Here is a 12840-nt window from a genome sequence, read left to right as displayed (position 1 = left end):
ATTCTCAGTTGAACCGTTCGTGTTGTGGACTGCGGGCAGGCCGCAACAGACAGGCACGTTGTTCCGCATTTAATACACGTATCCATGGGCCAGACTCAGGTTGATCTCTAAGTCTGAGGCCTACCTTGTTTATGCCCCTACTCTGAGGACAGCCAATGCTACACAGACATGTATTGCTTTCTAAAATAAAGACAAAATCAAGAACACTAAAAAATACAAAAATTGTAAGCTAGCAATTTTTGTCATGTTATTGTACACTGTGCAAAAACTTGTCATTGTATTATTCACATACAGATAGCCACCATAACTGACTGCATTCATTATTTCAAGTATTTCCCGTCTCAATATTATACAAGCATTGCTACACATTAATTCTCTGAAATTTTTGAACAAAGCCTAGTAAGTACATGACTAAGCAGGCAATCAAATAATGCAGGGGCTCCTCCAACCATAACATGGAAAAGGATAATGGGAGTGGGGATTCAGTCTGGAGATCACCCAGGAGTCATCAGGAGAAAACACCCCTAGCCTAGAAACACAGATCAGTGCAAAAATGCAGTATCACTGGATTTTTTTTACTGGGAATTGGTCAGATTAACTCAGAGGATGAAAATAGAATAAAACTGCTTGCTTATTGTTCCCTTAAAGCTTTATAAATAAATATAATAGTCCAGTTTCAATTATTTAGGAGCTAGCTTCCTTACTACAAGGGCACTGACATTTGGCATACCAATGACTGACAAGAATTCCCTTAGAGNAGAAACTCTAAGGGGAGGCTCTGAAAACATAATAGGGTAACCTTAGTCAAAAGTGCAACAGAGGGAATAAGGAACGTGAAGATACCTCCTCCACCCCAGTGGAGGCTCTCACATTCAAAAATTTCCACTCAAAATTGTTCCTTTCTAAAAAGAATTCGAGGACAAAAATGGAGCAGAGCATGAACAAATAGCTGAATATTTTCTGGCCCAACTTGGGATCCATCTCCTGGGTGGTCAGAAAACCCTAAAATTATTACTGATGCTATGCTATTCCTGCAGACAGCTCTACCAGTAGCTGAATGAGACAAATGCAGATAGATATTCATAGCCAAACATCGGATAGGTAGGATTAGTATAGTGAATATATCCAAGTTGCCAAAAGCAATCTACATGTTCTGTGTAACCCCATTAACATTCTAACACAATTTTTTTATAAATCTTGAAAGAGAAATTCTCAACTTCATAGGGGGGGAAAAAACAAGGAAAGTCAAAGCAATCCTAAACAACTAAAGAACTTCAATAGGAATCACCATCCCGAAACTTAAGCTGCACTACTGCTCAAGCAATAGTGATGAAAAACTGCATGATATTGGTACAAAAACAGTTATGTGGACCAATGGAATCGACCCAAAGACCCAGAAATAAACTCATTTGATTTTTTGATAAAGAAAGAAAAGCAAATAATGGAAAAAAAGAGAACATCTTCAAGAAATGGTACTGGTCTAACTGGATATCTGCATGTAGAAAATGAAAATAGATTCCTATTTACCACCCTGCACAGAATTAAAGTATGAGTGGATCAAGGACCTCAACATAAAACTGGATACAATGAATCTCATAGAATAAAAAGTGGGAATGAAAGGTCAGCTCAGGAACTTTGTGAAGGTCATGAAACACATGCACCTCAGGAAGGGAGAGGCTAGTTACCATTTCTCAGACCACAGGGAGGGAACCAACCTGTGGATGGGGACACATTCCGCAGGATGGACCGTTGCCCACTTTCAGACAAGGGAAATCCTTGTCACCTCATTCCCAAAAGACCAATCAGTTTAAGGGTGCACTGTTCCACCAATCATATTGTGCCTACTTGCTGATATTCTGCCCCTGGAAACCATATAAAAACTTGCTGAATGAGTGCTAGGGGTTGCCACCTCGTCTTCAGGTCTTAGATGACCCCAGTACACTGGAACAATAAATTCCTCTTGCTTTTTGCATCAATCCCAGCTCCACATGGTTCACTCAGAGGGTCCCTGGTAAGCTAAGGCTCCACAGAGTCTTACAGGAAAAAGACTTGAACTATTTGAACAGGAGAAAATATTCTGAGCATAACATCAATGGCTCATGCTCTAATATCAACAATTAATATATGGAACCTCATGAAATTGCAAAGTGTCTGAATTGCAAGGAATGATATGACTACATATTTATAGTTTTTACTAGTTACGCAAATTAAAAGTTTAAATTCTTCATAATGGAAGCTTTACCTTCATGACATGATACTCTAAAATGTGGACACTCCTACNACAACTCATGCATTGCATACCCCTCGTTTACTCAATATGTATCTTGACTGTTGACTGGACTTCCAATTATTGCTGAAGCTATTACAGAAGTCATCACATTCCTGCTGAGTGATGGCAGCAGGATATCCAGTCCAAATNTTCATAGTCTTCTTCAACTCTTCTGATCAACCTATTAATTTTTATTTTTCTTTGTGTGTATGTTCCTTTCTGTTCATCTAAATCAATACGTACATCTTAAGTCTTACGTTTCTCTTCTTTTATTAACTATTTATTTATCATTTATTTATTTATTTATTTATTTGTTCATTTTACTCATTCGCTTTATAAGTATTGAAAGTAGATCTATTAGAGTGGGTTTGTTTCATGCTGTGGGCCAATTAGTCCAAACAGAGCTGTAAATCCATGGGTTTTTGAGGAATCCAGTAGTGCTTCAGTACTTTTGCCTGAATAACTCAGCTGGCCTTCAGTATATCCTGGAATCCATATAGGAAAAAAATTACAAATGTAAAGAATGTAGAAAGTATTTTACGAATACCTTACATCTTCAAATTCACCTCGAAATCCATTTTGGAGAGAAACCTTAAGCATGTAAAGAATGTGGGACAGCCTTCACTACCATCTCTCATTTTACAAGACAGAATCATTGATAGTATTTTTGAACAACAAGATATTCTCTTCTGTGTGAAATGATCAAACATTTTGTAGCCACTATAATATTGACGTTATGTTATCTCCTTGAGATGATACTAAAGATTGTCCCCCCCCTTTTTTAAAATTAGGTATTTTCTTCATTTACATTTCCAATCCTATCCCAAAAGTCCCCCATAACCTCGTCCCTACTCCCCCCCCCCCCTTCTTGGCCCTGGCGTTCCCCTGTACTTAGGCATATAACATTTGTAAGACCAATGGGCCTCTCTTTCCACTCTCTTTCAAGTTTATTCATTCTTTGTCTTAATTCATTATAAAAGTATTTCAATGCCTTTTTTTTCATTTCTTTCAGCCTTCTGATGGTGAAGCTCTGGATGTGAGCATGGCATGATGAAGTTTATATAGTCCACGAATGACAGTGCTAATAAAATACATAATGAAATTACTAAAAGGAGTATTTTAGAATAGTCCTATGGATGCCATCAGAAGGTTAATATAACTCAAACAAGAAAAATATACTTTGTATATTTCAATTAAATTATGTTCCTCTGTTCTCATCAAAAGCAGAAACTGCCAACGTGTTGAGAATTGAGTTTCACAGTAGATTCTCAACAATATAATTTTTCCAGGGAGAACTAATCATGAAAACCCACCAGCAAGATTTATCTTACATATAGAAACTTAGAACACTGAATTTCAACATATATACCACACAGGTTAATAGCTTTGATTGAGAGAGTCTTAAGAATTGTCAAAGCCGGGCGTGGTGGCGCACGCCTTTAATCCCAGCACTCGGGAGGCAGAGGCAGGTGGATTTCTGAGTTCGAGGCCAGCCTGGTCTACAAAGTGAGTTCCAGGACAGCCAGGGCTACACAGAGAAACCCTGTCTCGAAAAACCAAAAAAAAAAAAAAAAAAAAATTGTCAAAGGCTCACACTAGGCAACATGGAAAGTGAGTTTTTTGCCTATCTTGCGATATGTTTTATACATGTAAATGTGAATTTAATGTGGTTAGTGATATAGGAAATTCAAGTTGTGGTAATGAATAAAAATTAATTGTTCTTAATGATATAAAGCAAAATATCTATATATGAAAGCAAGATGAATGATAACATTAAACTACATCAACCTGTTTCTATGTAACCATTGTAATGTTAATTCTCTCTCAGATCCAATGTAATTGAGAGAAATTAGCTGCTTTCTCTAGGAATTAATTTCAGCTAGAATGCAAACTGAAATTGTACACTATTATTCTCAATGACTGCATCACATATTCTAGTCATTGTATCATAGCTAATATGATGTAGAATATTGATTTAATGTATAATTAGTTCTAATAAAATGAATTTTCAATCATTATTTCAATAATATTATTTCCTATCTGTACTGGCTAGTTTTGTTTCAACTTGACACAGGCTGGAGTTATCACAGAAAAAGGAGCTTCGGTTGGGGAAATGCCTCCACGAGATCCAGCTGTAGGCATTTTCTCAATTAGTGATCAAGGGGGAAGGTCCCCTTGTGGGTGGTGCCATCTCTACTCTGGTAGTCTTGGTTGTATAAGAGAGCAGGCTGAGCAAGCCAGGGGAAGCAAGCCAGTAAAGAACATCCCTCCATGGCCTCTGTATCAGCTCCTGCTCCCTGACCTGCTTGAGTTCCAGTCCTGACTTCTTTCAATGATGAACAGCAATGTGAAAATGTAAGCTGAATAAACCCTTTCCTGCCCAACTGCTTCTTGGTCATGATGTTTGTGCAGGAGTAGAAACCCTGACTAAGACACTATCTTATATCATAGAATAGATCTTGATGCTTTCACAAATAAGTCAGTGTATTGAAGGTGCACAGAGCACTCACATCTCACACTAGAACAAATGTTGATTTATTACTTGAACTGAAAAAAAAAAACCCCACTAGTTCAAATAACAAATTTTGAGGTGAATTTATAATAAATTCCCCATTTGCTCTATAACAATGGTGGTAAACTTACAAATTTTACAAGATAGATCAGTTTTTTTAGGGGGAGGAAAGGTAGATTTACTTTTTTATCTTTTAGTATAGGGTCTAATTTTTTTCAATATATATGTGCAGTATTTTCCAAGGGCAATGTAACCCTCAAAACACAATTGAGANCACTGTAAGCAATGAAAGATTATTTAAACAATTTCAGACAATGAAGTGTACAGGGGTCTGTGTTAGTAAGAATGATATTTTTATGCCATTCTATAAAGTAATATAGAAGCAAATCACAAAAGTTCCTAAGACATTGGGAAAATGAACTGTAAAAAAGAAAGGCCTATTGTGGCCCACATGACTGGCATCACTGTCCAAATCATGTTAGCTCCATAGCTATAGGTCTGCCTTGATTCACAATTGTTGATTTTAGGTGCCAGCAGTGGAGAAGGAAGCTCAACAAATTGCTAAGCCTTCATTTTGCCAAAGGTGCAGAGAGGTTCATCCTCCTTGGAAACACTTGGAAACTAACTGACTCAGTCCTTTTTTTCAACTATTATACAAGGTTACTTGGTGCTGGGAAAGTTCAAACTGCTAAAGTTTTATTGCCCTTTCTGTCTGTGAGAACACACAAGCCACACAAATCTCAAGCCAAAATCAAAAGAACTTCAGGATTGCCCACGAGTGTCTTAGAAACAAATTCTGTGCAAGTTCCACCTATCACCAAGTGTGTATTTCTACGCAGACAACATTTCCTCAAAGTTCAAATAGTCTCAAAAACATTTCTCAGCCTATACTTATTAAACCAAACTTACTGATTAAGCAAATGCTTTACCAAAACATTTCACTCATCCAAACACAAAGGATTTACTCTGNATTTCATTTAAAGCCAGACATAAAAGCTTTCCTTTACATGTCATTACACACAATTGAATGCTGATGAGAGGATATGGACTAATTCATAAGTCTTTGAAATGGCAAGTCTATTCAATGGTTTCTCCAGTTGTTGAGGTAATTTCAAATTTAACTAGAATTTAATATACTTGATGGCAAATTCAATGNATAAACACCAAAATTAATTGTAACATTCTACGGTCAGGTTTTCATAATTACTTAGCTATTATAAAATTGTATGCGTCATCTCCAAGAAGCTTTTAAGTCTGATGTGAGGACAAGGCCTTTAAATGCCCTGTGTTCTTGATCCTCATGAGTACACAGAGATCTCCAAATACTTGGGTGTTGGCTTAACCTGCTGCTCTGAAGATTTTATATTGGTAATAAACTGTGTGGAGTATTTAGGTCTTATGGGCTCTCCAAAACAGCATTACTTGCTTCACCTACATGGACTCCACCTCTTAATTGATGGTTTTCACAGGTAACTACCAAATCTCAGAGTCACAGAAAGCCAGAAGAAAGAGTTGGATACCATACTCTAAAGACAGATGCCAAAGGATTTGAATGCTAAGTATTCAATTTGGGTCATCAGTAAAAGAAGGGAGCATTCTCAAATGCTCTGGAAATTTTACTTTTCACGTTTTACTTTTATATATGTGGAATTCTTGAAAGGGCATGAACTTTTATGCCTGTGTGCACACTCATACTCACACACACAGACACACACAGACACACACACAAATAATTTCATAAGTAAAGAAAACCCTCATTAGAAACAGTGACATAAAACTGTGTGCTCCAGCACCCCCTTCCCTCCCATGCACACATCTCACAGCATGACTCCCAGAAGTTCTGACATTACCAGACTCACAGCTGAGTCTTCTACACACAGAAGACAAAGAAACTCCTACCCTGTCAGAGATACACACTTCTAGTCCGAAACAGTGCCCTGGAACAGCACCAGTACACTAACTCCGCCTAGACCCAGAGTCAGCTTGACTCCCAGGATGTCTGCCACAGCCTGGCTCACAGATCAGGTGCTCCAGACCCCACTCCCACACCGAGATACAGCCTGAAACAAGGAGGCCCAACATAACCAGGTTCTTAGGAGGGACAAGCACCAGTCAGAGACAACTAAGTCACATAACAACAGAGATAACAGGATGGTGTGAGGTAAACACCAGAAAATAAGTTACAGAAACCAATGGTACTTGGCAACATCACAACCCAATTCTCCCAACACAGTAAACGCTGGATATTTTAACCCATTTAACCCATTTGAAAAGCAAAATTATGATCTAAAATCCCACCTCACGGAAATGATAGAGGATCTTAAGGAGGAAATAAATATCTCCCCTAAAGAAATACAGGAGAATATAGCGAAATAGATACAAGCCCTTAAACAGGTAACATAAAACCCTTAAAGAAGTGAAGAAAACCACAATCTGAAATAATAATTTGGAAAGTAAGAAGTCAAAATATCATAATTAGAATTCATCATACGATAATATACATTAGTGACCCTAAAATTTCCAATACCAAATTTATATAGGTGATAAAAACTTTCAGGAAAATGGCTTGATACAAGGTTAACTAATAAATAAACAAACAATCAAATAAATAAATAAATAAATAAATAAATAAATAAATAAATAAATCAGTAGTCCTCTCCTATGCCTCCCATATAGAAATGACAAATAGACTCAGAAAAATCAGAGAAACAAAACAGCTTAAAATAATATAAAAAGGTTACAGTAACTTTAAAACAGAAATTGAAGTACATGCATGATAAAAAGTTCAACTATGCCGGGCAGTGGTGGCCCATGCCTTTAATCCCAGTGCTTGGGAGGCAGAGGCAGGTGGATTTCTTAGATAGAGGCCAGACAGGTCTACAGAGTGAGTTCCAGGCCAGCCAGGACTGCACAGATAAACCCTGTCTAGAGCAAAACAAACAAACAAACAAACAAACAAAAAATAAAATAAAAAATAATTAAAAAGTTCAATTATGTGAAGAAACTGAAGCAGATATAAAAAGATGGGGAAATCTCTCATGCTCATAGATTAGTATGATTAATAGCCACCTTGCCAAAGTAATCTACAAATTCCATAAAATCCCCTTCAAAATTAAAAAAGTAGATAGTAATAGACCTTGAAAGGATAGTTTCCAGCTCCCAGGACAAAAACCCAGGAGAGCCAAAGCCATCTATTACAATAAAATACGTGCAATATATTGGCACACAAACAGAGAGTTGATTAATGGAATAGAGGTGTAGACACAGATATAATTCCTATGACATACATACACCTGGTGATTGCTAAGGAATCAAAAAACATCCAAAAAAAGCCAACAACAATAAACAAAGAAACAAACAAAACATACCAAAAACCCCACAGCACCTTCAACAAGTGGTGTTTGTTAAACGATAACATGCTCTACATGCAGAAGAATGCAAACAAGTCTATATTCTTTACCCTGAACAAAATAGAAGTCCAAGTGGATTAAACACTTAAAATAAAACCAGACACACAGANCCTGATAGAAGAGAAAGGGGTCAATGGCCCTGAGTGCCCTGTCACAGGAGACAACCTTATGGGAAGAACACTATTAGTTCAGGCAATAAGATTAGTAATTAGTAAATTGAACATCATGCAACTGTGATGTTTCTGGAAGGCAAAAATCCAGTCAGTGGGACAAGAGACAGTCTAAAAAATGGGAAAAGATATCCACATCTCATAGTGTTATATAATACAAAAATATGAGACATAATATACAAAAATATATACTGACCTCAAGAATCTAGATAGTCTAAAAATAAAAACGAACAAACAAAAACAGATAAAAAGCAGGGTTCATATATTAACAGAGACTTCTCAACAGAGGAATCTTCAATGGCTTAGAAACAAGTATTCAACATTATAGAAATGGAAAGGAAACCTTCTATGTCATTAAACATGTCAGAATAGTTAAGATCAATAACAGAAGTGACTGTTCACGTTACAGAGAATATAACTCTGCAGCTTGTGAGAGACTGCAAACTAAAACAGACACTGTGTAAATCAATATCATGGTTGTCAGAAAAAGGGGAATCCATCTATCTCAATACCCAGGTATACCACTCTCTTTGGCATTATGGTGGTTTGGATATTCTTGACTCAGATAGTGGCCTTATTAGGAGGTGTGGTCTTGTTGGAGCAGGTGTGCCACTTTCTGGCTTGGACTTTAAAGCCTTCATGCTAGCTGCCAAGAAGCCAATCTACTCTCAGCTCCTCCTGCCCCACACCTGGAAGGATGTTGCTGCTCCTGCCTCGATGATAATGGAAAGAATCTCTGAATCTGTAAGCCAGCCTCAATTAAATGTTGTCCTTATAAGAGGTGCCTTCGTCATCTTGTCTTTTCACAGCAATAAACACCTAAGACATGCATAGGTGTAAAAGTTTCTCCATCTACAATACCACAGGAACACTTGATCAACTCTGTTGATAGGAGATTTATTTGTACTAGCCAGATACTAAAAACAAGATTATATGTCCCCCAGCTGAAGAATGGATGAAAAAAAAAAAAAGGTACATTTACACCATGGACTATCACTCAGCTGCTACCTTTTACAGACTCTGATAGGTTAGAGGAAGAGGAGATATATAGAGGGAAGCATGCACCTTTCTGGAAAGGGGAAAAAGAACAGACTCCGTGGTAAGATTGGGGTGAATGTGAAAAGAAGTGGGAGGGATCATCTGGATGGGAATGTGAAAGACCCACAACGTGAGGACTCCCCCACGTTCTGACTCAGAAGAGGCGACACCCCAAAATCACCCACAAGAAACGGTCTTGCTGCAAATTGCAAGAGGATTTTTATTCAAGAGCGCTCTCGGGCCCATGGTCATACACCATGCAGGGGTAGAGGAGCGTGGCGACCCCGAGTAGCTGAGTAAGGGGGNATTTAAAGGAAGAAACCACAACTCAAGGAGGTGGGGAGGGCATTGTTGGAAAATACCAAAAATACCAGTTAAGAGTCACAAGGAAGTGCAAAGTCACAAGTGTCAGGTTATCTCTCAAGACAGTTTCTAAGAGCCCCTAACAATCTAAGAGCCCCTAACAATAGCACATTTGCATTGCAGGTTCTCGTAATGGTCAGGGTGGGTCAGGGTGACTGTCTTTGAATGAACAGTCTTTGAACCCAGGAAGCAGGTGGGTGGAGGAAGGAATGTCGATATCTGTTTTATGACCAGCACTGGAGCACTAAGCCACAAAGACCACACTCCCAAGCCTGGGCCTAAAAGCCTCGAATTTTGTTTTTACTTTGCTATACTTTTTCATATGTAGTAAGAAAACAGGAGATACAAGAAGAAAGAGCTGGAATTAGGGGGACTTTCCAGGTTAGTATAGGAACCTAGTGTACTGAAAACCTACAGGAAACAATGAGGGCCATCCTATTGACCACGACTAAAGGAGTTTCTGAACTGGCCATCTTTATAGCCAGCAAGGCTGCACTGTGATGAAAGGTTTGCATTTCCCTGAGGTGTTGGCCAAAGAGATCTCTAAAGATCTCATGCTGATTTTCGGGAGAAAAATTACTCACTGAAAACTGACCTCAGGNACTCATTCTTGAAGACAACTTTGACACAGCCAAATCAAACTGAAAATCAAGTGTGTAAAGGCTTGGTCTTTCACCCCTATGTTCTAGTCTCTCTCTAGAGAGAGGGTACTCCCTGGGGCACAAAAAGAAAATCCTGGACATAATAAAAGCTACAAAACCCTCCAGCTGCAGTCACTCCAGCCTGAATATAGTGCTGAGCTAAGGGTGTGACACTTTTTTGAGTGCCCAACCAATATTTGGATTAACTTGAAGAGCTGGACATCAGAGGGAACCCATGACTTACACTGTCTGGATTTCTAGGAGTCCTCACATAGACTTATTAGGCAAAAATGGGGCTGGCATGTGTGTTAGCTAGGACTTATTCCTCTATGTCGTGGCTATTAGCATGGGCATTTGAATAATTTCTCTCACTGGGAGCAGGTGTATCTCTGCTTCTTTTGCTTGGTCTTGACCCTCTTTTCTTCCCATTTGCTTGCCAAGTCCAGGCTCAAAAGGAGAGCGTTCATCATGGCTTTTCTATCTCGTTTTGAGAGAACAGAAGAAGGGGAGGGGATCTATGGAGGATGAGGATAGAAGAGGGTGAAGGTAAGTGAATGGAGTGGAAGGAGGAAAACAGTGGCCTTGCTATACTGTATGAGAGAAGAATCTAGTTCCAATTAAATGAATTCAACATTTCCTAAGTGAAAACTCATGGAAGAAGGGAAACAACAATAAACAAAGAAAAGCATAAAATGAAGACAAGGAAAGCATTATTTTGACAGATACAGTTCTCATTCTGTTTGGGTACAAGATGAACATCATGCAGGAGTTCATGACAAGCACATTAATAGGCTCTCACTTAATGTAGGAAATCAAAGTTTTCCCCCTCAAAGTGAGAAATACACACACACACACACACACACACAACATATAACATAAAACTCACTCATGTTATTTTCTTGTGTTATTTTTCAATAGTTGGAATAGTGGAATTACAGAGGTAACTGCTCATTGAATTCTAAAAATATTCTTGCTTCCCTTTAAGATAACCTAATGCTTGAATTAATATTCAAATAAAAAATACGTCTTTATGGCAGGGCAGTGGTGTCGCATGTCTTTAATTCCAGCACTTGGGAGGCAGAGGCAGGCGGATTTCTGAGTTTGAGGCAAAACTGGTCTATAGAGTGAGTTTCATGATAGCTAGGGCTACACACACACACACACACACACACACACACACACACACACAAACCGGTGTATCAAAGACTATACGCAACAATACTGGAAAACCAGGACGAAAAAGACAACTTCCTAGACAGATACCAGGTACCAAAGTTAAGTCAGGATCAGATTAACAATTTTTTTTTCTTTTTTTGGCTTTTCGAGACAGGGTTTCTCTGTGTAGTACTGGGTGTCCTGGAACTCACTCTGTAGACCAGGCTGGCCTCAAACTCAGAAATTCGCCCACCTTTGCCTACCAAGTGCTAGGATTAAAGGTGTGTGCCACCACCGCCCGGCTCAGATTAACAATCTTAATAGTCCCATTTCCCCTAAAAAAAAATAGAAGCTATCATTAATAGTCTCCCAACCTAAAAAAGCCCAGGACCAGATGGGTTTAGTGCAGAGTACTATCAGACCTTCAAAGAAGACATAATTCCAACTTTCCTCAAACCATTCCACAAAATAGAAACAGAAGGTACTCTACCCAATTCATTCTGTAAATTATTCTGATACCTAAACCACACAAAGATCCAACAAAGAAAGAGAACTTCAAACCAATTTCCCTTATGAACTTAGATGCAAAAATACTCAATGAAGTCCTCAAAAACCAAATCTAAGAACACATCAAAACGATCATCCATCATGGCCAAGTAGGCTTCATCCAGGGATACAGAGATGGTTTAATATTCGGAAATCCATCAACGTAATCCACTATATAAACAAACTCAAAGACAAAAACCACATAATCATCTCGTTAGATGCTGAGAAAGCATTTGACAAAATCCAACACCCCTTCATGATAAAAGTCATGGAAAAGTCAGGAATTCAAGGCCCATACCTAAACATGATAAATGCAATATACAGTAGATCAGTAGCCAACATCAAACTAAATGGAGAAAAACTTGAAGCAATCCCACTAAAATCAGGAACTAGATAAGACTGCCCACTTTCTACCTACCTATTCAATATAGTACTTGAAGTCCTAGCCAGAGCAATTAGACAACAAAAGGAGATAAAGGGGATACAAATTTTAAAAGAAGTCAAAATTTCACTATTTGCAGAGGATATGATAGTATATATATGTGCCCCTAAAATTCCACCAGAGAATTCCTAAACCTGATAAACAGCTTCAGTGCAGTAGCTGGATATAAAATTAACTCAAACAAATCAGTGGCCTTTCTCTACACAAAGAATAAACAGGCAGAGAAAGAAATTAGGGAAACAACACCCTTCACAATAGTCACAAATAATATAAAATACCTTGGTGTGACTCTAA

The sequence above is a fragment of the Mus caroli genome, chromosome 17, assembly GCF_900094665.2.
Source record: "Mus caroli chromosome 17, CAROLI_EIJ_v1.1, whole genome shotgun sequence".
In the NCBI taxonomy this organism is placed as follows: domain Eukaryota; kingdom Metazoa; phylum Chordata; class Mammalia; order Rodentia; family Muridae; genus Mus; species Mus caroli.
This window is presented reverse-complemented; position numbering follows the sequence as displayed.